Source organism: Eschrichtius robustus, chromosome 11 (assembly GCF_028021215.1).
Source record: "Eschrichtius robustus isolate mEscRob2 chromosome 11, mEscRob2.pri, whole genome shotgun sequence".
NCBI classification, from domain to species: Eukaryota; Metazoa; Chordata; class Mammalia; order Artiodactyla; family Eschrichtiidae; genus Eschrichtius; species Eschrichtius robustus.
This window is the reverse complement of record NC_090834.1, coordinates 61,542,918-61,570,472: the sequence shown is the minus strand read 5'-3', so window position 1 is coordinate 61,570,472 and position 27,555 is coordinate 61,542,918. Positions and strand designations below refer to the sequence as shown.

The 27,555-nt window shown below is 37.7% G+C and overlaps 1 protein-coding gene and 1 pseudogene across 2 annotated transcripts in view; both read right to left on the bottom strand.

Moving 5' to 3' along the window:
* Positions 1-27,555, bottom strand: part of RAB6A (RAB6A, member RAS oncogene family) — a 78,021-nt gene that overhangs the window by 49,751 nt on the left and 715 nt on the right. The gene's annotated exons all lie outside the window — the stretch shown is intronic.
* Positions 84-27,555, bottom strand: LOC137771333 (zeta-crystallin pseudogene; annotated as a pseudogene).

The window sequence follows — 27,555 nt, the reverse complement described above, 5'->3', positions numbered from 1 at the left end:
GAATACTAATTAAAGCAAATGTAGTGTACATAAAACTGAGGTAAGAGACCTCTAATTACACAGGAAATCTATGAAATGTTTAATCATTTTAAGAGAAGAATTATTTTTCCAGTAGCCCCACTGCTTTGAATATCATCTTCATGAGCCTGGGCCACCTTCTCCAATGGAATCTGAGGACCTAATACTGGTCTCAACCAACCAATTTCCATTCCGGCTTGAGGGCTGCTGCAAACTGCTGAAATTCCTCCTTGGTGGATGAATAGAGAGCAACTCCTATTATGCTAGATTCCTTTGCCATGGTGTCTCCCGTGGGTTTATTTCAACAGGACCTCTGCTGCCAACAACTATTACTCGTTCTCCATGTGACAAAGATTCAAATCATTGCTAAGATTTACATTAGCTAACATTTCAATAATCACATCAACTCCTTTTCACCAACAGATTTCTTAATTTTATCAATATAATTAGCTTCTTTGTGATTAAACACTTCGTGGGCCCCACTTTGCAAAACAGTGTTTTGTCCTTCCTCAGTACCAGCTGTGCCCAAAACCTTTAAGCCATAAGCTCTAGCAATCTGGCATGCTGCTATCCCAACTCCTCCACTAGCTCCATGAACCAGAATACTTTCTCCAGCTTTCACACAGGCACTGTGGAGCACAGCTCAATAAGCAGTAAAATATGGGATACTGATGGCAGCTCCTTGTTTAAAGTCCAGTTTTTCCGGCAGTGTGTAAACAGGGTAATTGGCTGCTAGAGCATACTCTGCGTAGCCCCCAGAGATCGTGCTGGTAGTGAAAACTCTGTCACCTTTCTTGAAAGCAGATACACATTCTCCAACAGCGTCTATTATCCCAGCCACATCTAATCCAGGAGTATAAGGTAGAAGTGGTTTTCTACTGTAGGTACAAGAGTGAATTTGTGTGTCCACTGGGTTTACACTACACGCTTGGACTTTGATTAGAACCTGATGGTCTTTCGGAATCGGTACGGCAACATTCGACTGGAGTTTCATCACTTCTGGTCCATGAATTAAAAAACTCTAATAGCAGGCTTCCTTGGGGGCGCAGTGGTTGAGAATCTGCCTGCCAACACAGGGGACAAGGGTTCGAGCCCTGGTCTGGGAAGACCCCACATGCCGCGGAGCAACTAGGCCCGTGAGCCACAACTACTGAGCCTGCGCGTCTGGAGCCTGTGCTCCGCAACAAGAGAGGCCGCGATAGTGAGAGGCCCGCACACCGTGATGAAGAGTGGCCCCTGCTTGCCGCAACTAGAAAGAAAAGCCCTCACACAGAAACGAAGACCCAACACAGCTAATAAATAAATAATTAATTAATTAAAAAACAAAAAACAAAAAAAAACTCCAATAGCTCTCATCAACCTCTGTTCCGTCACCATGGTGATCTAGATACGAGTTCTAGAGTGGGAAATCAAAATCTGCGAGAGCTCCTCAGATTCCAGGGAAAAAAGGGCTGTGTGATGTACGATTTCATCTCAATAAAGCTGTTATTAAAAATCTATCATGGATTTCCCTGGTGACTCAGTGGTTACGAATCCCCCTGCCAATGCAAGGGACGCCTAGAGCCCGTGCTCCACAACAACAGAAGCCACCACAATGAGACACCTGCACACCACAATGAAGAGTAACCCCCGCTCGCCACAACTAGAGAAAGCCCGAGCACATCAACGAAGGCCCAACACAGCCATAAATAAATAAATAAATAGACAGATAAATAAAATCCATCGTGGTGATTATTGTACAACAATGTGAAATACTTAATGCCACTGAACTGTACATATAGAAATAAGTTAAAATGGTAAATTTTACTATGTATAATAATTTTAATACTGGAGCACCAAAGATAACTTTAAAAAAGGGCTGCTAATATATTAAAGATTAGAGGAACTAATTATTGGGCCTCTAGAAGACCAAGGTATACTAATTTAAGAGATAACTTCTGTAAGTGGTAAAGTAATTCCTCACATAATATACTCTTCAAGAGTACTTAGGATTCAAAGATTATAAGACTAATGTTTGCATAAAAGGAGAAGTCTCAATTATTCTACAACCTATATAAATGAACATTTATGAACTGCTTCATAATCTGGTCAGTTATATTGGTCAGATAATACTGAACCAGAGAAGATACTTATATTTTCTAATTTTTCCCCCAAAAATAAGCCCTTATAAAAGATTAATGTGCTATGATAATAATAGTACCTTAAATCAGATGCTATGATTTTAGTAAGAGTTAAGCATAAAAATACAACAAACACACAAAAACAACACTATCTGTAGTCCATCATGGTAACGAAGACACCTGAAAAAGGTACCTACGGACCACAGCAAAAAAGCTCAGCTGCAAGCAAAACTCACTGCAATATCACAGCTAAGATGTCTCACCTAGGTGATGCAATTCTACAGCAAAAGAGAAAATCAATTAAACCACGCTAACATTACTCCAATGCAGCAAACCTAGTCAACAACACATGAAGTTCAATAAAGTTAGTAGCTTTTCTCTAAAGACCTAAATTGAATAAAGATTTCGTTTTTCCTAAAGCTTAAAAAAAAAAAAAAAAAAAAGGAAGAAATGGAATATTACTCAGCCATAAAAAGAAATGAAATTGAGTTATTTGTAGTGAGGTGGATGGACCCTATAGAGTCTGTCATACAGAGTGAAGCAAGTCAGAAAGAGAAAAACAAATACTGTATGCTAACACATATATATGGAATCTAAAAAAAAAAAAAAGGTTCTGAAGAACCTAGGGGTAGGACAGAAATAAAGAAGCAGACGTAGAGAATGGACTTGAAGACACGGGGAGGGGGAAGAGTAAGCTGGGATGAAGTGAGAGAGTGACATGGACATATATACACTACCAAATGTAAAACAGATAGCTAGTGGGAAGCAGTCGCATAGCACAGGGAGATCAGCCCAGGTAGTCACAAGACTACCTAGAGGGGTGGGATAGGGAGGATGGGAGGGAGATGCAAGAGGGAGAAGATATGGGGATATATGTATATGTAGAGCTGATTCACTTTGTTATAAAGCAGAAACTAGCACACCATTGTAAAGCAATCATAGTCCAATAAAGATGATTTAAAAAAAAAAAAAAGAAGAAGAGAACTACAACTACACTTGTACAATCACATTCAAAAACGGGGAGAATGAATTTGGTTGTATAAAATATTTGCTGAATAAGTAATTTCACATCTATGGCTCAAAAGTTGTTTTTTAATAAGTATGATTTATTTCTTTATAATAATATTTATGTTAAAGGCATTAGACCTATGATATGAGTTTCCAAGATGATGAAATGGAGACATCCAAAGTAAAAACAAAAATATTTGACTACACAAAACGTGAAGACAGAAAAGATATTCACATAAAGGTAACGACCCACTGGCTACTCTTATCAAAGATGAATAAAACATAAACAAATATATTAATTCTTGGATGGCTACTATTTCTCACTTCATTCCAAAACTTCCAAGTGCTAGGAAACAAGGAGGTTGGAGGATGAGAATGAAAAACAAATGTAAGTAAGGCCTTGAATGCAAAGGAGTTTACAACGGCTGAAAGAGGGTGAACAAGAGAATAAAACACTGTGCAAAGAAAATGTCCATCCTCTATACTGCCAGAGATACCTTTCAACAATTTATAAACATTCCAAGGCTCCCCAGTCTCCATAAGCTAAAGATCCTTAGCAGGCATTCAAACTTGAGCTTAGCCTTTCTAGTCTCATCTCCTAACCTTGCCAAACACAAATACCATCTGACAATGATGGAAAGCTATTGGTTATTCTTCAAGCATAACAGGTTCCTTGGAGCCTCTGAGATTTTGCTCATGTAACCCAGTTTTGTGGAACATTTCTTTCCTGGTTACATTATGAACTTATGAACTCAGTACCAGATGTGGTTCTGCCTGGAGGAGAGAAAAACTAAATTACCTCTCAAAACTACTTTCAGCCAAGCTCCCTGGTGGCCTAGTGGTTAGGATTCCAGGCTTTCACTGCCATGGCCCAGGTTCAATCCCTGTTCAGGGAACTCAGATTCCTGCAAGGCATGCGGGGCGACCAAAAAAAAAAAAAAAATTACTTTCAGCCTAAGATTGTATTTCTAGAAGTATTTTAGATGGCAGCAGGGCTTTTATTTTATTCCTACAACAAAGTTAACATTCATCTATGAATGTATCTTAAGGATAAAATGACGAGTTGGACTAATTAAAAAAGATACATGCATCCCAATGTTCATAGCAGCACTAGCCAAGACATGGAAGCAACCAAAATGTCCATCGACAGATGAATGGATAAAGAAGATGTGGTACATATACACAATGGAATACTACCCAGTCATCAAAATGAATGAAATAATGCCATTTACAGCAACATGGATGGACCTATCATACTAAGTAAGTGAATTAAGTCAGAAAGAGAAAGACAAATACCAAATGATATCACTTATATACAGAATCTAAAATATGATACAAATGAACTTATTTACAAAACAGAAACAGACTCACAGACTTAGAAGACAAGCTTATGGTTATCAAAGGGGAAAAGGGGCTGGGGGAGGGATAAATTACGAGTTTGGGATTAGCAGATACAAATTACTATATATAAAATAAACAAAAAGGTCCTAGGGACTTCCCTGGTGGCGCAGGGGTTAAGAATCCGCCTACCAATGCAGGGGACATGGGTTCGATCCATGGTCCGGGAAGATCCCACAGGCCGCAGAGCAACTAAGCCCGTGCGCCACAAATACTGAGCCTGTGTTCTAGAGCCCACAAGCCACAACTACTGAGCCCGCAAGCCACAACTACTCAAGCCCGTGCGCCTAGAGCCCGTGCTCCGCAACAAGAGAAGCCACCTCAATGAGAAGCCCACACACTGCAACAAAGAGTAGCCCCCGCTCACCCCAACTAGAGAAAGCCCGCGTGCAGCAACGAACACCCAATGCAACCATAAATAAATAAGTAAGTAAGTAGGTCCTATTGTACAGCACAGGGAACTATATTCAATATCCTGTAATAAACCATAATGGAAAAGAATATATATACATACATACATGCATACGTATATATAACTGAATCACTTTGCTATACACCAGAAACTAACACAAATCAACTATACTTCAATACAAAAAATGTTTTTAAAAAGATGACTTGGAAATAATCTGTACCCTCAAAGAACAGTTCAGTGGGAAGTTCAAAATAAGTACTAGCATAAGACTAGCTTCTCCAGCATTAACTTTACTCAAAAACTTTTTAAGTCTAAGTGTAGAAAAGCATGATCCACTCCTTCTTATGGGGTTAAAATAAGAAAAAAATGGCAATATAAGGAACTTAACTCATATTATCTTGTTTGTGCATTTATTTACTAGTTTACCTCTCCTAACTTACAAATGATAAGCTGTAGAACAGGAACCTCATCTATCTTGTTCATGGCTATACTCAATGTTGGTCCCTGCCTAGCACTAAATGAAATAATCAATGAAAGAAACCATCAAGTAGACAGCATTCACTAAGGTTGTCCAGAGTCTGCATTCTTGGAAAAATGAAAGTAGATATAGCTCACAGGGGCACACTTATGATAAAACTCAGTGAACTGAGGTTTTAGAACCAGAAGGCCAACTTCACTAATTAATTTAAGAAATAACTTTCGTAAGGATGGGAATATTCAGGTCAATATAACTAGCAATTTTTCTCATTCAACCTGTACACTTAAGATTCATATGCTTTTCTATATGTTACATTTCAATAAAAAGTTTTCCTTGTAAAAAAAAAATCTAAACAATCACTCTCTGAAATAATATCTTATGGGGTTTTACACACACACACACACACACACACTTAAAGTACACATAGTAAGTCAAGTCAGAAGGAAGAATGGTAAGTAGAATTAGACTGCCAAGGTCCCTGCACTGTCCAGAAGGGTAAAGGAATCAATTACCTGTAAACTTTTTAAACTCATGGCTGCATGCCACAATTTCTGGGCTAATCACAAAAAGAAAAAGAAAAAAAAAATTGTATAACTTCCCAATTAATAAAGAATATGGAATAATTTTTTAAAAGACTACAAATTCAAATAACACAAGAAGAGGAAAAGAAACACTCAGGACAAAAAGAAAGCACATTGAGAAGATGGTAGATTTATTTTAAATCCAAATATATAATTATATTAAATGTAAATGTACTAATGTTCCAATTTTAAAAACAATTATCAGACCGGACAAACACAAAACTTAACTAGATGACTACTAAGCCACATCTGAAACATAAGAATACAAAAATGTTGAAAGTAAAAAGATAGAGGGACTTCCCTGGTGGCGCAGTGGTTAAGAATCTGCCTGCCAATGCAGGGGACACGGGTTCAAGCCCTGGTAGGTCAGGGAACTAAGATTCCCATATGCCGGGCAGGGCAGCCAAAATAAATAAATTAATTAAAAAGGACAGAAAAATATAAATACTATGAAAACATTAGCCAAAATAAAGATGGTATACCTATACTAACATCAAAGTAAACTTTAGGGCAAAAAGCATTACTAGAAATAGTGGAACACTTAATGACGATAAAAGGTTGAAGTCACCAAGAACACAATAACAATTCCAGGGACTTCCCTGGATGTCCAGTGGTTAAGAATCTGCGCTTCCACTGCAGGGGGCACAGGTTCGATCCCTGGTTGGGGAACTAAGATCCTGCATGCCACGTGGTGTGGCCAGAAAAAAAGTCTCAAAAACCTGTAAGTTAAAAATGGAAAAACTACAAGGATACATATACAGAGCCACAATCACCATGGAAAATTTTAACATACCTCTCTCAATAACAGAATAGACAAAAATTCGATAAAGACACACAATATTTGAACCACTTGATTAACAAAACTGATCTAGTGATCATATATTGAATTCTGCACCTAACAAATTCATTCTTTTCGGGCACAAAGGGAATATTTATTAAAACTGACATAACATATGGACCATAAAGAAAAATATCAAGAAAATTAAAAACAGTGAAAATATATTCTCTGACCACAGTACGATTAAAGTAGAAATCAAAAACATAAAGAAAACTAGAAAGTCCCCAAGTATTTCGAAATAATACACTTCTAATAACCAATGAGTCAAAGGAGAAATCAAAATAGAAATTAGAAAGCATTTTGTACTGAATGACAAAAATACTGCAGAGCAAATCTCCAAAACACTACTATAATAGTACTTAAAGGGAAATTTATACAATTACACACACACACACACTTATATGAGCGTATATTAGGGGAAAAAAAAAAAAACTAAACATGAGCTATATATCCCTCTCTCAAGAAGTTGGAAAAGACCAGCAAAATAAACCAAAGAAACTATAAGAAAGGAAATAAAGAGCAGAAATAAAACAGAAAACACACAATTGAGAGTCAACAAGGCTGACCAAGGCTGTTTAAGTTCTTTGAACAAAAAACTATTAAATTGGGTTTCCCTGGTGGTGCAGTGGTTGAGAATCTGCCTGCCAATGCAAGGGACACGGGTTCGAGCCCTGGTCTGGGAAGATCCCACATGCCGTGGAGCAACTAGGCCCGTGAGCCACAACTACTGAGCCTGTGCGTCTGGAGCCTGTGCTCAGCAACAAGAGAGGCCGTGACAGTGAGAGGCCTGCACACCACGATGAAGAGTGGCCCCTGCTTGCCGCAACTAGAGAAAGCCCTCGCACAGAAACAAAGATCCAACACAGCCAAAAATAAATAAATAAATAAATAAAATTAAAATTAAAAAAAAAAACAACTATTAAATTTATAAACCTCCAGTAAGTCTTACCAAGAAGAAATGAAAGGTACAGATAACCAGTATTAGAAATTAATGAAGCATGATTACAGATCCTGCAGACATAAAAACATGAGTAATATGAGTAATCTGCACTAATAAATTTGAAACAGTAGATGAAATGTACAAAGTCCTAGAAAAAATAAGAAAAAAATAAGAAAGAAAAAAGAAAATCTTAAAGAAATTGAAGCTCTATTTTAAAAACCTTCCCCAGGGTTGCAAAGGCCAGAATTGCCAAGCCATTCTTAAATAAAAAGAATAAGGTGAGAGGATTTTCTCTCTGGTAAATCAGTAATTTTTATATTAAGTTATAGTGAGTAAGTTTTGTATTGTTGCAAGGGTAGACAAAGCATTTAGCAGAATAGAAATTCCAGAACCAGGTCAATGAATTTATAGACAGTTGGTCATTATAAAACCGACATGGCAGAGCACTGAGGAAAAGAAATGTTTTTAAATACATGATGTTGGGATAATTACATATCCACACTGAAAAAAATTAAACCTGACATCTATTTCATAGTACACACAAAGATCAATTTCAGTTGGATCATAAACCTAAATGTGAAAGGCAAAGCAAAACAAAACACAAAAAACAAAACAAAATTTCTAAAATATAATAGAGGAGACTATCTTCATTACTCAGGCTATGGAAAAACTTCTAAATGGGACACAAAAATCACAGATTTTTATAGATTGATACATCTATCTACATTAAAACTAACATTTTCTGTTCATTAAAAAGTTGTCATTAAGAGTGAAAAAAGCAAGCAATCATAGGTTGGTCTGTTCAAAAAAGAAATACACCTTTTGTTTTTCTTTATGGAGAATAAAGGACACATGCTTTGAAGGAGGATGAAGCAACAGTTTAATAAGACTATCATAGTGTCTGTGTTACAGATTAAAAGTCTTTCTCTAAACTGTGAGTGTAGTTTCTTTAATGTGCACCTTAACTTTTCTACAGCAAAATTTAAGCAAATAAGTTTTGACTTTGGAAAAACATTTCTCAATAATAATGAAGTAATCAAAACTAAAAACCCAAGAAAGAAAAACAAAGCTCGAAAATACCCTCCCTTCAACTCTAGTAAAACACATTTTCCAGCATACCAATTTTTTTAAAAATTACAATAAATAAAGAAACTAAAGTCTTTGCTCTCATGGGGTTTAAAACTGGCAATACATATACCTTACAATACAAGTATATATCATTTAGGTATAGAGGATAAATTCTTTAATATTTTGTTCAAGGTAGTTTTTGTTTTGTTTTAAAGACAGAATCTCCAGGGACTTCCCTGGTGGTCCAATGAGTAAGACTTTGCACTCCCAACGCAGGGGGCCGGGGTTCGATCCCTGGTCAGGGAACTAGATCCCGCATGCATGCCGCAACTAAAAAAAAAAAAAAAAAAAAGATCCCGCGGGCCACAACTAAGACCCCACAACTAAGACTAAGACCCATTCATTCATGCATGAATGAATGAATTTAAAAAAAAAGACAGAATCTCCAAATAGTAGATCAGGATCTCAATGTCTCATCTGGTCAGCATTCAAGTTGTTGTATCTTCCTTGTATTGAGGGTAACCCAAAACTCCAGAGAAAGAGTATAGTCCACTTAGGTAGCTCTTTTACATTGTCCAAAGACATATTTTAGCACCCTTTCATATATTCCTACCCATTTATGATCAATACTTCTGGAAGCTATTTAGTTTCCGGAAATTAAAATAGCTCCTTTTCATAAAGATTAGACATATCTAATTTTAGAACAGCATTCCTTCTGTATTTGTATTTCTTCTGTATTCATTCAAATCTCTTCAGCTAAGCTTATTTCTCCAAAATAGTTTTCAAAATCCCTAACAGTACATTCTTTATATCCGCCTATATAAAGGCAATTTAAATGACCATTTCAATCAAAGCCTAACTAATCTTATCCTGAACACCGTGGCTATTCATTTTTCTTCCAACAATATTTTAACATTTGTACTTAATACTCCTGTGCCACCATACACACAAAACTTCATACAGCATTATGTTCTAATACTTTTCTTCCTGTCCCACTCCCAACCCATGCCATATAATTTATTCTGTATTATATAAATTTATTCACTCAGTCATCAAGAAGTTCTGATAGGGCTTCCCTGGTGGCGCAGTGGTTGAGAATCTGCCTGCTAATGCAGGGGACACGGGTTCGAGCCCTGGTCTGGGAGGATCCCACATGCCGCGGAGCAACTAGGCCCGTGAGCCACAATTACTGAGCCTGCGCATCTGGAGCCTGTGCTCTGCAACAAGAGAGGCTGCGATAGTGAGAGGCCCGCGCACCGCGATGAAGAGTGGCCCCTGCTTGCCGCAACTAGAGGAAGCCCTCGCACAGAAACGAAGACCCAACACAGCAAAAATAAATAAATTAATTAATTTAAAAAAAAATAAGTGTGAGCTACTAATAATAACTACCATCCTGTAGGAAAATCCAAATGAATGTCTCCATTATTAAAAAAAAAAAAAAAAAAGAAGAAGAAGTTCTGATAAAAGGAAGCATATATTGAGGCAAGGAAGACCAACTAAAACTAACAAGAATATTTAATTATCAACAAATATGGTTCTATACAATACAAATTAGAAAACTGTTAAGTATTGTAGGTATACTCCTGGTTCCGTCTGAGTATGCCTAGCTCTTCCAAGAAATCATTTCTCTGTTTAAAAAAGGAAATATCAGGGCTTCCCTGGTGGCGCAGTGGTTGAGAACCTGCCTGCCAATGCAGGGGACACGGGTTCGAGCCCTGGTCTGGGAAGATCCCACATGCCGCGGAGCAACTAGGCCCGTGAGCCACAACTACTGAGCCTGTGCGTCTGGAGCCTGTGCTCTGCAACAAGAGAGGCCGCGATAGTGAGAGGCCTGCGCACCGCGATGAAGAGTGGCCCCCGCTTGCCGCAACTGGAGAAAGCCCTCGCACAGAACCGAAGACCCAACACAGCCAAAAATAAATAAATAAAATAAAGAATTTTTTTAAAAATAAAAATAAAAAAGGAAATATCTCCAGGTGATTTCATAACCCACTCTTAATATTTCTACAACCTTTTCAGTCAGGAAATTCTTCCATATATATGACTTAAATTCACTATGTTTCATAGCACAGGGAGATCAGCTCAGTGCTTTGTGTCCACCTAGAGGGGCGGGATAGGGAGGACGGGAGGGAGATGCAAGAGGGAGGAGATATGGGGATCTATGTATACGTCTAGCTGATTCACTTTGTTATACATCAGAAACTAACACACCATTGTAAAGCAATTATACTCCAATAAAGATGTTAAAAAAAAAATTCACTATGTTTCAGCTTAAGCCTTTCTCTTATTGTTCAGATCTTAGAATTGCAAATTAACAAGTTATTATCTTTTCTGTAACATATTACAAATCCAAAGACTTTTTTCAGTTGTACTTTTGCCTTCTTGATGTGACTGGACAATTCTCATTTGAATATCACATTTTAATTCCATGATTAAACAAACCTATGATTTTCCTTGTATATAAGCAACATGTGAAGTGATTCTTATTACTTCTTATTCAGTGTCAGCCAGTAACACAATCATCAACAAAGCAAATTTTATCAAAGCCATTGAATTTTTAAACTTTCTTTTTTGTAATTAATTTATTTATTTTTGGCTGCGTAGGGTCTTCGGTGCTGCACACAGCCTTTCTCTAGTTGTGGCGAGCAGGGGCTACTCTTCGTTGTGGTGTTTCTCATTGTGGTAGCTTCTCTTGTTGCAGAGCACAGGCTCTAGGCACGCGGGCTTCTGTATTTGTGGCACACGGGCTCAGTAGTTGTGGCTCACAGGCTCTAGAGCGCAGGCTCAGTAGTTGTGGTGTACAGACTTAGTTGCTCCACGGCATGTGGGATCTTCCTGGACCAGGGATCAAACCCGTGCCCCTGCATTGGCAGGTGGATTCTTAACCACTGAGCCACCAGGGAAGTCCTCAAAGTCACTGAATTTTAAAACTAATTTGTTTATCTTACTCTCTACTTAACTGTAAGTTACATGTATTAAGAATTTTGTCATATAAATTACAAAAGTCCAGTATAGCAAAATACCTGAGAAACACTTAATCTTATCTAACATTTAGTTCATGTAGCTCAACTTTCCAGAGATGATTACAGTTTTTTCACTCTTATGGTTTTGGGAACACCAAAGTATCCTGTACTTTCTGCACATCTTCTACCTATACAAAATTTATCAAGGAAAGGTTGTATAGTTTAGTGTCTTAGTACTGGAGCTCTAGAACCAGGCTGTTGAGCTGAAACCCAAGTTTGGCCAGTTACTAACTGTATATACTACTGAGACAAGTTATTTAACCTATCTGTGCCTGAATTTCCTCATGGTAAAATAAGAATAACAGTAGTACCTATCTTATAGGAATATTTCAACTTTTTTTCATTGAAATATATTTGATTTCAATGTTGTGTTAGTTTCTGGTATACAGCAAAGTGACTGTTTTATATATATATATATATATATTGTTGTTGTTGCTATATTCTTTTTCATTATAGCTTATTACAAGATACTGAATATAGTTCCCTGTGCTATACCGTAGGACTTTGTTGTTTATCTATTTTATATATAGTAGTTTGTATCTGCTAATCCCAAACTCCTAATTTATCCCTCCCCACCTTTCCCCCTTGGTAACCATAAGTTTGTTTTCTATGTCAACTTTTTATTTTACAGAAAAGTTACAAACCTCCTTGGTCTCCTCTCATCGGTGACATTTCCTATCTTTCCTGTTTTTATGACCTCGACACGTGCAAAGAAAACTGGTCTGTTATTTTGTGTAATGTCCCTCAATTTAGATTTGTCTAATGTTTTCTCATTAGAATGAGGTCATACATTTTTGACAAGACCACCACAGAACTGATGTGCCTTTCTCAGTGCATCATAAAAGAAATACATGATGTCATATTAATGTCTTATTCCTAGTGATGTTAACCTTGATCACTTGATTATGGCAATCTCCACAGTTTCTCTACCATAAGTTACTGTTTTTCCCCTTGTAAATAATAAATATCTTGAGGAAGATACTTTGAGATTATTCAAATATCCTGTGTCTTCACAAAATTTTGCCCTCTGATTTTAGCATTCATCAAATGGATCTTGCCTGTAGCAATTAGCACTGTGGTATTCCAGTGGTGATTTTCTATTTCCCTCATTCTATCTACTACAAGAGCGGTCCTTTCTTATCTATTTATTTAAATATGTATTCATAAATATCTTAATTATGTGGGTTATAATCCAATATCACCATTATTTATTTTGTTGCTCAAAAATTTCCAACTTTCCCTATTGGGCGCTCTTTCACATTGGCTCCTGTGCCCTTTCAACATGTCCCCATCCCTTCATAAACACTTCCTTATTTTCTGGCACCACAATACTCTCCAGCTTATTTTGTATTTTCCCTGCCCCAGCCCTGAAATCAACCACTTCTCCAAAGATCTCACGGAGTTGGTTTTAAGGGTTAAACTAGTTAAGACTGTAAAGTACTTACAACAGGGTCTGATCTGTAGTAAGTAATCAAATGTCAGTTGATATTTAGTATTGATAGTTTGACAGGAAATACACATTAACCATTACAGCTGTCAGGAGGTGCTATATTTCTAGATTTGGTTGCAAAGCGATATTAAGCATTGTATTAGTTTGCTAGGGCTGCTATAACAAAGTACCACAAACTGAATGGTTTAAACAACAGAAATTTATTGTCTCACAGTTCTGGAGGCTACAAATCCAAAATCAAGGTGTTGGCAGAGTTAATTCCTTCTGAGGGCTGTGAAAAGAATCTGTTTCAAGCCTCTTCCCTAGCTTCTGGTGGTTTGCTGGCAGTCCTTGGCATCCCTTGGTGTACAGAAGCATCACCCTGATCTCTGCCTTCACCTTCAGATGGCATTCTCTCTGTGTATATCTGTGTCCAAATTTCCCCTTTTTATAAGGACACGAGTCATACTGTATAGCGGCCCATCCTAACCCAGGAGGACCTCACCTTAACCAGTTGCATCTGAGGTACTAGAGGTTAAACTTCAACATACGAACATGGGAAGAACACACACTTCAAGCCATAACCAGGCACAAATGAAAAAATTCTGAAAAATAAAAATAAATCATCACAGTATTTAGAATAATAGCAATCAGACTGAGGTTGAAATAACCATTTAGATTGTTTTTACACAAAAGATTAATTATTGCAGTATCAGAGATTTTGAAAACAAATGTACAATATTTTGGAGAGGAAAGTTCAACTAAAGAATTTTGAAAGAACAAAAGGAATGCTTTATTTAAAACTAAACATCCCAATGCAGCCAAAAATAAATAAATAAATAAATATTTTTTTTAAAAGGGGGGGCTTCTCTGGTGGTGCAGTGGTTAAGAATCCGCCTGCCAATGCAAGGGACATGGGTTCAACCCCTGGTCCGGGAAGATCCCACATGCCACAGAGCAACTAACTAAGCCGTGCGCCACAACTACTGAGCCCTCGTGCCACAACTACTGAAGCCCACGTGCGCAGAGCCCGTGCTCTGCAACAAGAGAAGCCACCACAATGAGAAGGCCACGCACCGCAATGAAGAGCAGCCCCCGCTTGCCGCAACTAGAGAAAGCCCGTGAGCAGCGATGAAGACCCAACACAGCCAAAAATAAATAAATAAAATAAATAAAATGTTAAATAAATAAATAAAACGAAACATACTCAGTCTTTCTGTGAAGAGGAACTACTTTCAATTTCTGAAAGCTCTGAGAGCATTAAATAGGTAGGAATATATGAGAGGTGCTGACATTAAGTTTCTGGGTGGAGCCTACAGAGGACCATCTCTGCAGGCCGTATTATATGGGTAGATTCTTCTCATTTTACCTAGAGAGGTTAAAATGAACGCTTTAAGAGCTCATAATGTATAAGGTGGCAGAAAAAAGACCACAGTTCAGTATCCCTAACTCCTGCCCCAGAACTTTCCCCCCATATCACATTAACTATAGAAGTTTCACAGGCCAAAGGAAAGAAACATTCCATATTAAACAACTTGATAAACAAACATAAAAGGTTTGCAAATTAGTAACTTCAATAGCCATCTAGTTTTGTCCTATTTACTTAATGTCAATATGTTGGTGCTTCTGTCACCTGCTTAAAGAAGAAAGAAAGACCTGTTTACTCAGATTCCTAATGACTGGACAGATTCAATATTTTATGGTTGCCTGTATGAAGGACATTATGCTAGGCACCAAGGACAGAGATTTAAAAGATCTAAAAATGGATTTTGTGCAGCCTTAAGTACTACAGATCAAATATCTTTAGTCCAGAGGTGGCCTAAAATCTGTCTAAATCCATGAGTCATCACATTCTCTACTTCCCTATTATAATCAACTCACCTTGATTATGTAGATAATTTAAAGTACACATGCATAGATCTCTGAAAGGGATATTCTTCAGTTTTAAGAGGATGGTTAAAGCCAGATAAAGGGTTAATTAACCACATGAGACTACTGAAATTAAAGTGAAATAAAATTTTGAAATCAGTTCTCAGTCACTGTAGCCACCACCATATTAAACAGCACAAATATGGGACAGTTCCTCCATCACAGAAAGCTCAATTGGATAGCAAAGATTTAGAGATCCTAAAATGTTAAGTCTCAAACCATGTAATGCAAAGTATCCCAAAAATAAAGGCCTCTGTGGGCAACTATATCCATGAATGTCAAGAATATACCAATAAGAAAGTTCTCATCTTTTAGCAATCATACCAAAATATTTGCAATGATAGGATATATGGGATTTTCTTCAACTCACCCTGGTATGTGGGGGCGGGGGGGATAATTGTTGAGGCTGAGTACGAGTTTATGGGGGCTCATGACACTATTCTCTGTACCTTTTTATATGTTCAAATTTTCCCATAATAAAGGGGTTAAATAATCCTTTAAGAACCCAGAAACATATTTGGTTAAATCACAAACTCACTCTTCAAATATGCCATTTATAACGACTGACTTCTTGACTCTCCAAAACTCTACTGAGACCACTTTTTAAAAATTATCGGGCTTCCCTGGTGGCGCAGTGGTTGAGAATCTGCCTGCTAATGCAGGGGACACGGGTTCGAGCCCTGGTCTGGGAAGATCCCACATGTCGTGGAGCAACTAGGCCCGTGAGCCACAACTACTGAGCCTGCGCGTCTGGAGCCTGTGTTCCGCAACAAGAGACGCCACGATAGTGAGAGGCCCGCGCACCGCAATGAAGAGTGGCCCCCGCTTGCCGCAGCTGGAGGAAGCCCTCGCACAGAAACGAAGACCCAACACAGCCAAATAAATAAATAAATAAACGTGCTAATAATTAAAAAAAAAAAAAAAAAAAGGCAATATTTAAAAAAAAAAAAAATTATCAATTAGTTCTTGATAAATCCAATAGCCTTTTCTGAGTCATCATTTTCCTCATCTTGAGCCACTGACTCTTCAGATTCATACCAGATACTTGGCATATCAAACCTTTCTCCTCCTACGTTAGGTTTTTTTGTCTTATTCTGTTTTTCTTTTAATTATCCTCTTTTATGTGTATTTTTGAGGTAGCAAGCTACCTCAAAGCCTTTCTGAAACTAAGTATGGTAAAAATCATAAATCATTCACTTATTTGAAAATATTTAGTGAGCTCCCGCTATATGCCAAGCACTATGCAATGTGCTTTGAATACAGCAATGAACAATAAATTCATGAACGCTACCTCTGTGGAACTTACAGAACAAATGGAAAACAGAAATTTTAACAGACAAATAATTACAATTGTATTAAAGGCAGCAAGGAGAAGGACAGTGTTGACAGTCTATAAAGAATGGGAAACTAAACTACTCTGAGGAAGTCAACAAAGGCTTGAAGAAGTTTCTTGAAGCTAAAGGATAAGCTGGAGTTAATCTGACAAAGGGGAAGAGGAAATATATAACAAGATGGAGATCGGTTAAGAGTTATAACTTAAAAAAGGTCAGTATGGCTGAAACAGAGAGAGATGGTGGGAGATATGCTCAAGAATGGACGGATGGGGAGGAGCCAAAAATTTCAGTGTGAGCAATGTAGATCATTTGGAAAGATTTTAGACCTTATTCTAAGAGTGATTTAAGCAAAAGCAAAAAAAAAAAAAAAAAAAAACCAACCTACAAAGGTGGGTTTTTTTGAGTTTTTACAATTTTTTAAAAATTTTATTGTGATAAACTATACCATAAGATTTACCATTTTAACCATTTTTAAGTGTACTATTCTGTGGCATTAAGCACAGTCAAAATGTTTTTGTTTTTAATAAGAAGTTACTCTGATTTACATTTTATAAAGTTCACTCTGATATCAATGTGATGGATGGATTGGAGGGGAGGTCCAAGAACAGAGGTTGGAAGGTACAAATATAAAGATTTAAATCTACTTTACTGCTCCCTCCCAGACCATAAACAAGAAGAGAACAGAGATTATACCTGATCTGTTAAAAACTACATCCCCCGGGACCTAGCTCTATGCTTGGCACATAGTGGACATCTGTTAAACAGATAAATGACCTGTAAGATTCTATGATTCTTAGAACAGAAAACTTAAAATGCAAAGATGTGTGTTCTCTACAGCATGTAACACCTTAATGATTTTTTTTTTAAACTTAAAAAAAAAAAAAAACCTGTCTAACAGTAATAGGTAAAGATGAGTTCTACCAACAAGGTTAGAGATGGGAAGGTAGAATCCAGACTCTGAAAGGGTCTAACTAGGGCAGAAGAGCTTGGACTTCATCTCAAAGAGAAGTCTACGCAGGGTGTCTGGGCAAGGTTTTATGCAATCTCACAATGGCAGGTTGAGATAACAGTAATGCTTAGTATCAGTTAGTTTAAAAAATCATACAGTATTTGTCCTTTTGTGATGGGCTTATTTCACTTAGCATAATGTCATCAAGGTTCATCCATGTTAAAGCATGTGTCAGAATTTTCTTCCTTTTTAAGGCTGAATAATATTTCATTGTATGACACCAAGCATTGTAAATGGATGACCACAACAAAAGCAACAATGATTGCAATTACCAAACACGAAACACACTCATACTATGTCATAATATTGACATTCAGTCCAGTAATCCTCCACTGTAACAGCTCCTTTACTTTGCAGTGAAAATTGATTTGTATATTCTTTGGTGTCAGTCTGTTTATCGCTTGTAAAAATAAAATACAGTGTGTGCTAAATAAATAAATAAATAAATAAAAGACGTTAGATGTAATTTGTCTATATAAAAAAAAATATTTCATTGTATGTATACACAGTACCATGTTTTGTCTACCCATTCATCCATGGATGAACACTTGCATTGCTTCTACCTTTTGGCTACTGTGAATAATGCTGCTATAAATGTGGACATAAATGAGTTGGTTTTAATTTTATAAAATGTACTTTTAAAAAAGAAGAGGAGGGACTTCCCTGGTGGTGCAGCAGTTAAGAATCCGCCTGCCAATGCAGGGGACACAGGTTCGAGCCCTGGTCCATGAAGATCCCACGTGCCGTGGAGCAACTCAGCCCGTGTGCTACAACTACTGAGCCTGCGCTCTAGAGCCCGCAAGCCACAACTACTGAGCCCACGTGCCACAACTACTGAAGCCCACGCACCTAGAGCCTGTGCTCTGCAACAAGAGAAGCCACTGCAATGAGAAGCACGTGCACCACAACGATGAGTAGCCCCCGCTCGCCGCAACTAGAGAACGCCCTCACGCAACAGAGACCCAGTGCAGACAAAAATAAATAAATTTATTTTTAAAAAAAGAGAAAAAAAAGAACAGAAACTGAAAACCCTAAGCAATTCTAAATGTTGAAATGTGTCAATTCTCAGAATATCAGTTAGAAGCTAGAAAGCAAATGCAAAGTGGTACCTGACCTAATAGATTCTATAAGATCAATTTTAAACTGACAATGGGGAAAGCTGAGAAACATCTGATTTGTGCCAGAGAACCCCCCCGCAATGTAGGCACCAAGTACATCTAGAAATAAGGGTAAAGATGGTGCTAAAAATGAAAGGAATGGATGAAAATCTGTTTAAAAGGGAGACTCACACCCTCACATCCCCTCCTCTATTCCACACAGCCAGGTTCCTCTCCCACTTCATCAGAAAACTATAGATTATGCTATGAGAAAGGAAAATAGAGGGTTTCTGGACTGGTGAATACAAGTTCAAGCGAAGGCTAAAGTACAAACAGTATTAAAAGCAAAGTAAATTAAATTCATATACTCTGGTGTTATCTTCAAACCCTGTATCCATTCAGCTCCAAGAAAGCTGGCAACCAATCTTATCCTCTCCAGCAGGACACTGGACAACTCTTCTTTAAGAAATGTGACTGGCAGGACTTCCCTGGTGGTGCAGTGGTTAAGAATCCACCTGCCAATGCAGGGGACATGGGTTCAAGCCCTGGTCTGGGACGATCCCACATGCCGCGGAGCAACTAAGCCCCTGCGCCACAACTACTGAGCCTGAGCTCTAGAGCCTGCAAGCCACAACTACTGAAGCCTGCGTGCTACAACTACTGAAGCCCACGTGCCTAGAGCCCATGCTCTGCAACAAGAGAAGCCACCGCAATGAGAAACCCACACACCGCAACAAAGAGTAGCCCCTGCTCCCCGCAACTAGAGAAAGTCTGCGTGCAGCAACGAAGACCCAAAGCAGCCAAAAATTAAAATTAATTAATTAATTTTAAAAAAAAAGAAATGTGACCGGCAAAAAGACTTAAAAGAGCTAACATTAGAGATTTCTTCCCCCCAAAATAACTCAGCCAGATTGTCCTACAGAGAATCCCAATAAACCCACAAAAGAGCTTAAAATCAAATTTTAGTGCTCAACTCTTAAACAGAAGGAGACAGTCAAGAATACTAGTTCTAAAAAAAAAAAAAAAAAAAAAAGAATACTAGTTCTTTGAGGACCACATCAAACAAGAAATAGAGAAACTAGAATAAACAAGTGAAAAGCAATTTACAAAAAACTGAGTATTGAAAAGAAAGCCATATATCTCTTTAATATCCTCAAAATGACAAGAGATACAGCAGAAATTAACACAATGTTGAAAATCAACTATACTTCAATTAAAAAAAATTTTAACGACAAGAGAAGACACTAGAATCAAAAAGATGTTATAGAGAGAAACAATCAGAAAACAAAGAGCTCTTTGAAATTAAAATGATAGCAGAAATAAAATGTAATAGGGTAAAAGAAAGTTGAGAAAATTTTTTAAGAATTAAAACAGAAACAAATAAATGAAAAAGGGGCAAGATAAGATACAACTAAAGGATCAATCCAGGAGGTCTAATAAGAATTCCAGAGAACTGAAAATGGAGAAGAGAATATCATACTAGTTAAGTCAAGAAAATTTCCTGAAAATAAACAACTTAAGTTTCCAGTTTGAAAATATTTATACCTATTACTCAGCACATAAAATGAAAATAAACACATCATTATGAAAGATCAAAATACCAAGAGTCATAATGGCAATACTAGACTCTACAAGGCAATACATTTGTCTTCAAATTTCTGAAGGAAGAATATATCCAACCCAAATTTCTAAACCCCACCAAACTTCAGTGTAAAGGTTGTACAAACACATTTTCAGACATAAAGGTCTCAAAAAACTTCCTCTCATGTTCCCTTTATTAGGAAGCTACCTACTGGTGGATGCATTCAACGTAATGAGTAAAACAAAGAAGAAAAAAGTAATCTGAGAAACAAGGGATCCATCCAACACAAGAGAGAAGGAAATCCTCCAAATGAAAGTAAAGGAGATCACACGTTGACAGTTGTACATCAATTCTGGAGGGTAACTATTACACAACAGTATAAATTAGAAGAGGTCAGAAGGTTCTGGGAGAGATGTCCCAGGCAAACCTGATGCATTCAAATAACTGAGATCTACACTACTGGTAAAGAGTTTGGAGATAATTAAGAAAAAAAGGAAGTCAAATAGTGACACAAAGGAAAACAAACAAAAAAAAATACTGAATATAGTACAAGTAATCAGTATACTACACAGCTCAGCTGTGAATACCATTACCTAATAACAATAATGTGAAGATTAAATACTGATCTAACCAAAATGTATAATATCTATATTTAGAGGATGGGGAAAACAACACTGCCAGGTTAGTACTGCATATCAGAAATGAAAAGAATTTAGAAAGGTTAAATAAACTGTCCAAGATCACACTGTAAACACGGGGTTCAAGATTAGAACCAAAGTCTGTCTCTCAAGCTGTCTTTATCACTATATATTGCCTACCTAAGAAGAAAAAACTTAACTACAATAGCAAGGGAATAGATTTGAGAATTTCAGAACAGGGAAGTTTAATACTAAAAATTACAAAATATGTTCTCCTGGAGATCTCTTAGAATGAAGTAACTTAAGAGTGGTCCAGTTTAATTGTCACAGACAAGAACAGCCTAAGGAAATCTAACAACTAAATCAAATGTAGTATCCTAGGTGGGATCTTGGAACAGAAAAAAGACATTAGGAAAAAAACTAAAGAAATCGAAATAAAATATCGAAATAAAATATGGACTTTGGTTAATAATAATGTATCAATATTGGTACATTAGTTGTGAAAAATGTACAGGTGAGCTGTTAATTACAGAGGAAACTGGTGTAGAGTATACAGGAATTCCGTATTATCTCTGCAATTTTTCTGTATATCTAAAACTATTCTAAATCAAAAAAATTGTATTTAGAAACAAAACAACAGAATGGGAACGTGCTCTAAGTACTAATGGGAAAACATCTCTAGGAGTTATTGTTAAGGGAAAAAAAGCAAGCAGAATAAAATCTGATACCGCGTATGTAAGGAAGAATAAAAAATTGTATTCATATTTGCTTGTGTCTGCATAAAGAAATCCCAGAATATACATAAGAAAATAGTATATATATATAATTACTAATAGAGGAGGGGGTGGGGAATGAGGTCACAGGAACAGGGGTAGCAGTAAGTTTTCTGAAAGTATATCTTTTTACATAATTTTGATTTGTGAACTATGTGATTGTGTTAACTGTTAAAAATAAAGTTAGAGGGGAAAAATAGCAATCCAGTTTAAAGCCCTAAGAGAAATGGATTGGGTGACTTCTTCAAGTCTCCTCCAACTTTGGAATGCTCTAAATCAAGAATTTCAACTAGAAGATCCTTAAACTTTTAGTCAGTCATATTTATAATGTGTCAATACCTTCCCTGAAATTCCATGCTCCCCTGTCACTTCTCTGTATCTTTTAACTCTACTTTTCAAAGCAGCTGCACTCACTGCACTACATTGTATTAGGTATTATATGTTTCTTCCATGATGAAATGTATATTTCTTAAGAGTAGGCTCTTAAGAAATATACAAACTATTGATAATTGACAGAGTAGCAGTTTTCAGTAAACATGTGCCAGGCACTCTTCTAAATGCTTTACATTTATTAACTAATTTAATCTTCACAATAACGCTATATGATAGGTCCTATTATCTTTATTTTATAGATAAGGAAGTTAAAGCATAAAAAAGTCAATAATCTGCCCAAGGTCAGTGAGCAGGGCTAAAATATAAAACCCAGGCTCTGTGCTCGTAATCACTAGCTGTACTGATTAGTTTTAAGACTTCAAAACAAGATATGGAAAAAACTCCCTTTGACTGTTCTAAATGCAATATGGGGACTTCCCTGGTGGTCCATTGGTTAAGAATCCACCTTCCAATGCCGGGGACGTGGGTTCGAACCCCGGTTGGGGAACTAAGATCCCACAGGCAACTAAGCCCATGCACCACAATGAAGAGCCCGAGCACTGCAACTAACCCAACACAGCCAAAAATAATAAATAAATGTTAAAAAAATAAATAAATGCAATATGAAGCTACAAGATACAAATGGCTTAATATCATCTAGAAACTAGCAGATCTCAAAATGCAGCCCACCAACTCCCAGGATCCCCAGGACCCTTTGGCTGGGCCACTACTCTCCTGAGGGTCAAAACCACTTTCATAATATCAAGATGTTATTTGGCTTTTTTCACTTTTGTTCTCTCGTGAGTGTATAGTGGAGTTTCCAGAGCCTACGTGATGTGTGATATTACAAGAGACTGAATGCAGAAGCAGCTGTGAGAAGCAGATGACTTTTAATACACCAGACATTACAGAGATTTGCAAATTTGTAAAACAATGCCACTCCCTCACTAAATTATTGTTTGAAAAACAGTTCTCTTTCATTAAAATTATGTCAACATGTAATGGATTTAACACTATTCTTTTTAAATGAATTAAATATTAAACAATTTTCTCAGTTAACTTTTGACACAGTAAATAGTGATATAAACCACATAAACCGCTCTTTAGAAGCCTCAACAATTTGTAAGAGCATCTTGAGAGGCTCTTGAGAAGAAAAAGTTAAAGATCACTGATCTAGCCAATCTAAACTGTTCAGTATTCCTAGTCTCGGACATTAAGACACTTTTTCCCAACACAGCATGTTATAATTCAAAAGAACTGATGTAAAAAAGGTAATAAAGGGCTTCCCTGGTGGCGCAGGGGTTGAGAGTCTGCCTGCCAATGCAGGGGACACGGGTTCGAGCCCTGGTCTGGGAAGATCCCACATGCCGCGGAGCAACTAGGCTCGTGAGCCACACCTACTGAGCCTGCGCGCCTGGAGCCTGTGCTCCACAATGAGAGGCCGCGACAGTGAGAGGCCCTCGCACGGCGATGAAGAGTGGCCCCCGCTTGCCGCAACTAGAGAAAGCCCTTGCACAGAAACGAAGACCCAACACAGACAAAAATAAAATAAATAAATAAATAAAAATTTTTTTAAAAAAGGTAATAAAAAGTGAAAAAATAAGTAGTACTAGGCCAGGTATGTGTTCCTTTTTGAAATTACATTTCCTAATTTGTAACTCATAACATTTGTTTGTAAGTATTACCTTCTACTCTAAACCATTCCTAAAATTGCCTCTGTATTTCAAGACAATAGCCAAAGGTGGTAACAAAAGAGGTTCCTTAAAGAAACTTCAGGTTCAAGCTGTGTATTTCAACATTTCTTTATTAAACCATGTATACTACTGAAATATAAAGAAACTGTAAGAATTACACGAAGATTACCAAGACTGGTATCATTAATTCAATATGAGGCTTCATATACTGAAACAATTCATCTTCATTATAGAATACAGAACCTTATTTTTTTTTGGCTGTGTCACGCAGCACGCGGGATCTTATTTCCCCGACCAGGGATGGAACCGGTACCCACTGCAGTGGAACCGGGGAGTCATAACCACTGGACCGCCAGGGAGGTCCCAGAACCTTAAGTTTTTGAAAAGCTAAATAGTCTACCTAACTTCAAATTTGTTCCATGAACATGTCTTTAATAATCACTTGACATACTTTTAGGTGCTATACTAATAGCAAATAATTTAAAAATAACTTTAACAAAACTAATTTTGTCCAACTCAAAAAAAAAGTATAAAATTCAGGTCAGTTGTTGTTTTTTTGTTTTTTTTTAGTTACACCATAAAGGTTATATATAAATTATTGGAATCCCTGCTCTCGAGCATCTGGAGTATCTCTATATACAATCAAATAATATAAGTATAAAATGTTATTGTTGGGAATTCCCTGGCAGTCCAGTGGTTAGTACTCAGCGCTTTCACTGCCGGGGCCCAGGCTCAATCCCTAGTGGGGGAACTAAGATCCCACAAGCTGCATGTGGGGCCAATAAAAAGAGTTATTGTTAAACTATTAAATGCGCAAGGAAAAAATGTAGACTTCACCATAACAAAGATGACTACTAGCTTTGGTTACTATTAGATTCAACCATCATTTATTCTGAGTACCCACTACAAGCCTGGCATTATTCTAGGCACTGGGGATACAATGAACAAAAAATTTAATAATTTTTAATCTTCATGGGACCTGCATTCTGCTGTGGGAAATAGACAAAAATAAACACAAGTAAGAATTAGAAATGTGGTCAATGCCATTAAGGAAACAAACAAGGCTTTGCCACAGATTAGTCTTTGAAAGCTGAACTGTGGAATTCTAAAACCTAAAAATAAAAAATTCATGAAGAGTTAAATCAAGATGACATGGACTGTGCTTCCCTGGTGGCACAGTGGTTAAGAATTCGCCTGCCAATGCAGGGGACACAGGTTCGAGCCCTGGTCCAGGAAGATCCCACATGCCACGGAGCAACAAAGCCCATGCGCCGCAACTACTGAGCCTATGCTCTAGAGCCCGTGAGCCACACTACTGAAGCCCACGCGCCTAGAGCCGGTGCTCCGCATCAAGAGAAGCCACTGCAATGAGAAGCCTGCGCACCGCAATGTAGAGAAGCCCCCGCTCGCCGCAACTAGAGAAAGCCCGCGCACAGCAACAAAGACCCAACTCAACCAAAAATTAATTAATTAATTAATTAAAAAAAAGAAAACAAGATGACACTGACTCTACAGACCTTTGCTAATGCATACGAAAACTACAGACACTGCCTGTGAAAACAGAGATCCGTCTTTCCAAAGCTACTGGATGGTGTTACTTAGCAATGTAGTAGCCTCAAAAGATAATTAAGCTCACAGTTCCACAGAGTTAAAAAGCATGTAAACACAATACTAAAAAAACTAAGAGGAGCCTAAGGAGACAGGACAACCAAATGTAGTGTGGTATCCTGAATTGAATGCTGAAACAGACAAAAATAAAAATTAAGGAAATCTGAATAAACTATAGACTTTAGTTAATAATGTATCAATATTGGTTCATTAATGGTAACAAATGTACCTTACTAATATGTTAATAATATGGGATATTGGGTGGGGCTATATGGGAAACCTCTGCATGATCTTCTTAATTTTTCTGTAAATCTAAAACTGTTCTAAAAAATCAAGTCTACTTAAAATCTAAGATGGCTTCAGGAATTATGGTGGAAGGAAGGGGAGTTAGTAAAGACTTGAAGAAACTAAGAAATGAGAAGCCATAAAACTCTGCAATGTGAATTAGAATACTCAAGAAATTCAACAGAAATCAAGTATGATTTCTATTCATACTAAAAACTTCCTAGGACAGAGATTAATGGATTTTTCATGCAAACTAAATAGCTCTGCATCACAATGTAAGGCAGGCAATAACATCCCTGAGTGCACAATAAGCACTTTAGATCCTATTTATCAATAATAACCAATAGGCTGTATTTTATGTATGTCACTGTCCTGAAATTGTCATAAAATACCTGGACAGGGATCAATCTCATAGGTCTTACTAAGTCACTTAAAGAAACAAGTTTATATTTGCATAGCAAAAAAAAGCAAAAAGGAGACTTGGTAAGAGGGCAGGGAGAAAAGATTATGTATGAAGGGAGAAAAACAACTTATCAGGTCTAACTGGAAGCAATTTTGCAACTATTATTAACCTACTTTGATGCCACACAAATTAGTATAAATAGTTCAGAGCAGTAATAAGAGCTCTGAATTTATATCAGTTATCTTCTTTCCAATCGAAAGAAATAAATGTCTTCTATAGCCTAACCTAAAACACCTACCATGTAACTCAACGTCTGATGACTCGGGAGGAACTAATCTCTCAATGTCTCAATTTTAAAGGTAAGAAAAGTGTGAGAAAAATAATGGAGGATGATAATCTCTAAACTGCAGAGTGTGAAGTTTGCATAATACAGCATAAAATTGGAATTACCACGAGAAGTAATTTTTAGAGACAGCCATCAGAAAATTAGAACCTTATACCCAACACAAAGTACAATGACAGGAGCCTGACCAAGTAAATGAGATAACAATTTCACTCATCAGATACTATGGAATATTAACCATAAAAGAATCATTTAGCCAAAATGGTATTATATATTCGAATCGAATTTAGATAACTGGATGATGAATCTATCTCTTCTCTACTCTGTTACTCCCTATCCCCAAAGGAAACCCTACAAAACAAAGATGTTCGTTATTCTAAAGCCTTCTCTCCCTAAGGAATCCTGAATATATAATTGGAAAATACTCAAGAAGAAACGGAATAATTAACATTTCTCCAGTAATTCCTGTTTGCACCACCGTGAGGAGAATCAGACACTGCGCTTCGTGTTGAAGCAGAAAAAGGAGAGGTGAGATGTGAAAAATTCCAAGTAAGACGATCATGACATAGCATCTGGCAGAGACTGGAAAAGCATGAACACTGCCAAAAGAATCGCCAGGGATGAAAGTCAAGAGAAGAAAACGAGGTTTTCCAACAGGCCACAGCCTAACCCAAGGGGCAAAAACCGCTACTGCCGCCGCCACTCCCTCACTCCCCAACCATTCCATCAAGTCGCCTCCAATTCAGATATATATCCTCCATAACCCAGACCCATTCCCCACCCAGGTGAAAACAATCCAAGAATTTCCTAGGACCCCCTCCCCCACTTCCATAAGATCCGCACTTCTCGGGGCCAAGCCTCTGGGGAAAACAACGCCCAGATCCCACCCTCCCGGCGCAAGGTTGAAGAGGGCCGGTTCCCCGGAGTGGGGCTTCCCGGGTGGGCCTCACCGAGCTGAGCAACTGGGATCAGAGCAAGGAACAAGGGTGGGGCTCAAGGAAGGGAGCTGGGGTCGGTGAGACGACGGAGACCCGAGGAAGAAAGGGATGGACAGGAGGCTGGGGCTGGGCGGGGTGAGGAGTGGGGAAGGCAGATCCACGGGAGAGGGCCGGGCTGCGGGGAAAGGAGCGGGCGGAGTGGGGGACGGAAGGGTCAGAATCCGATCGACGGATCAT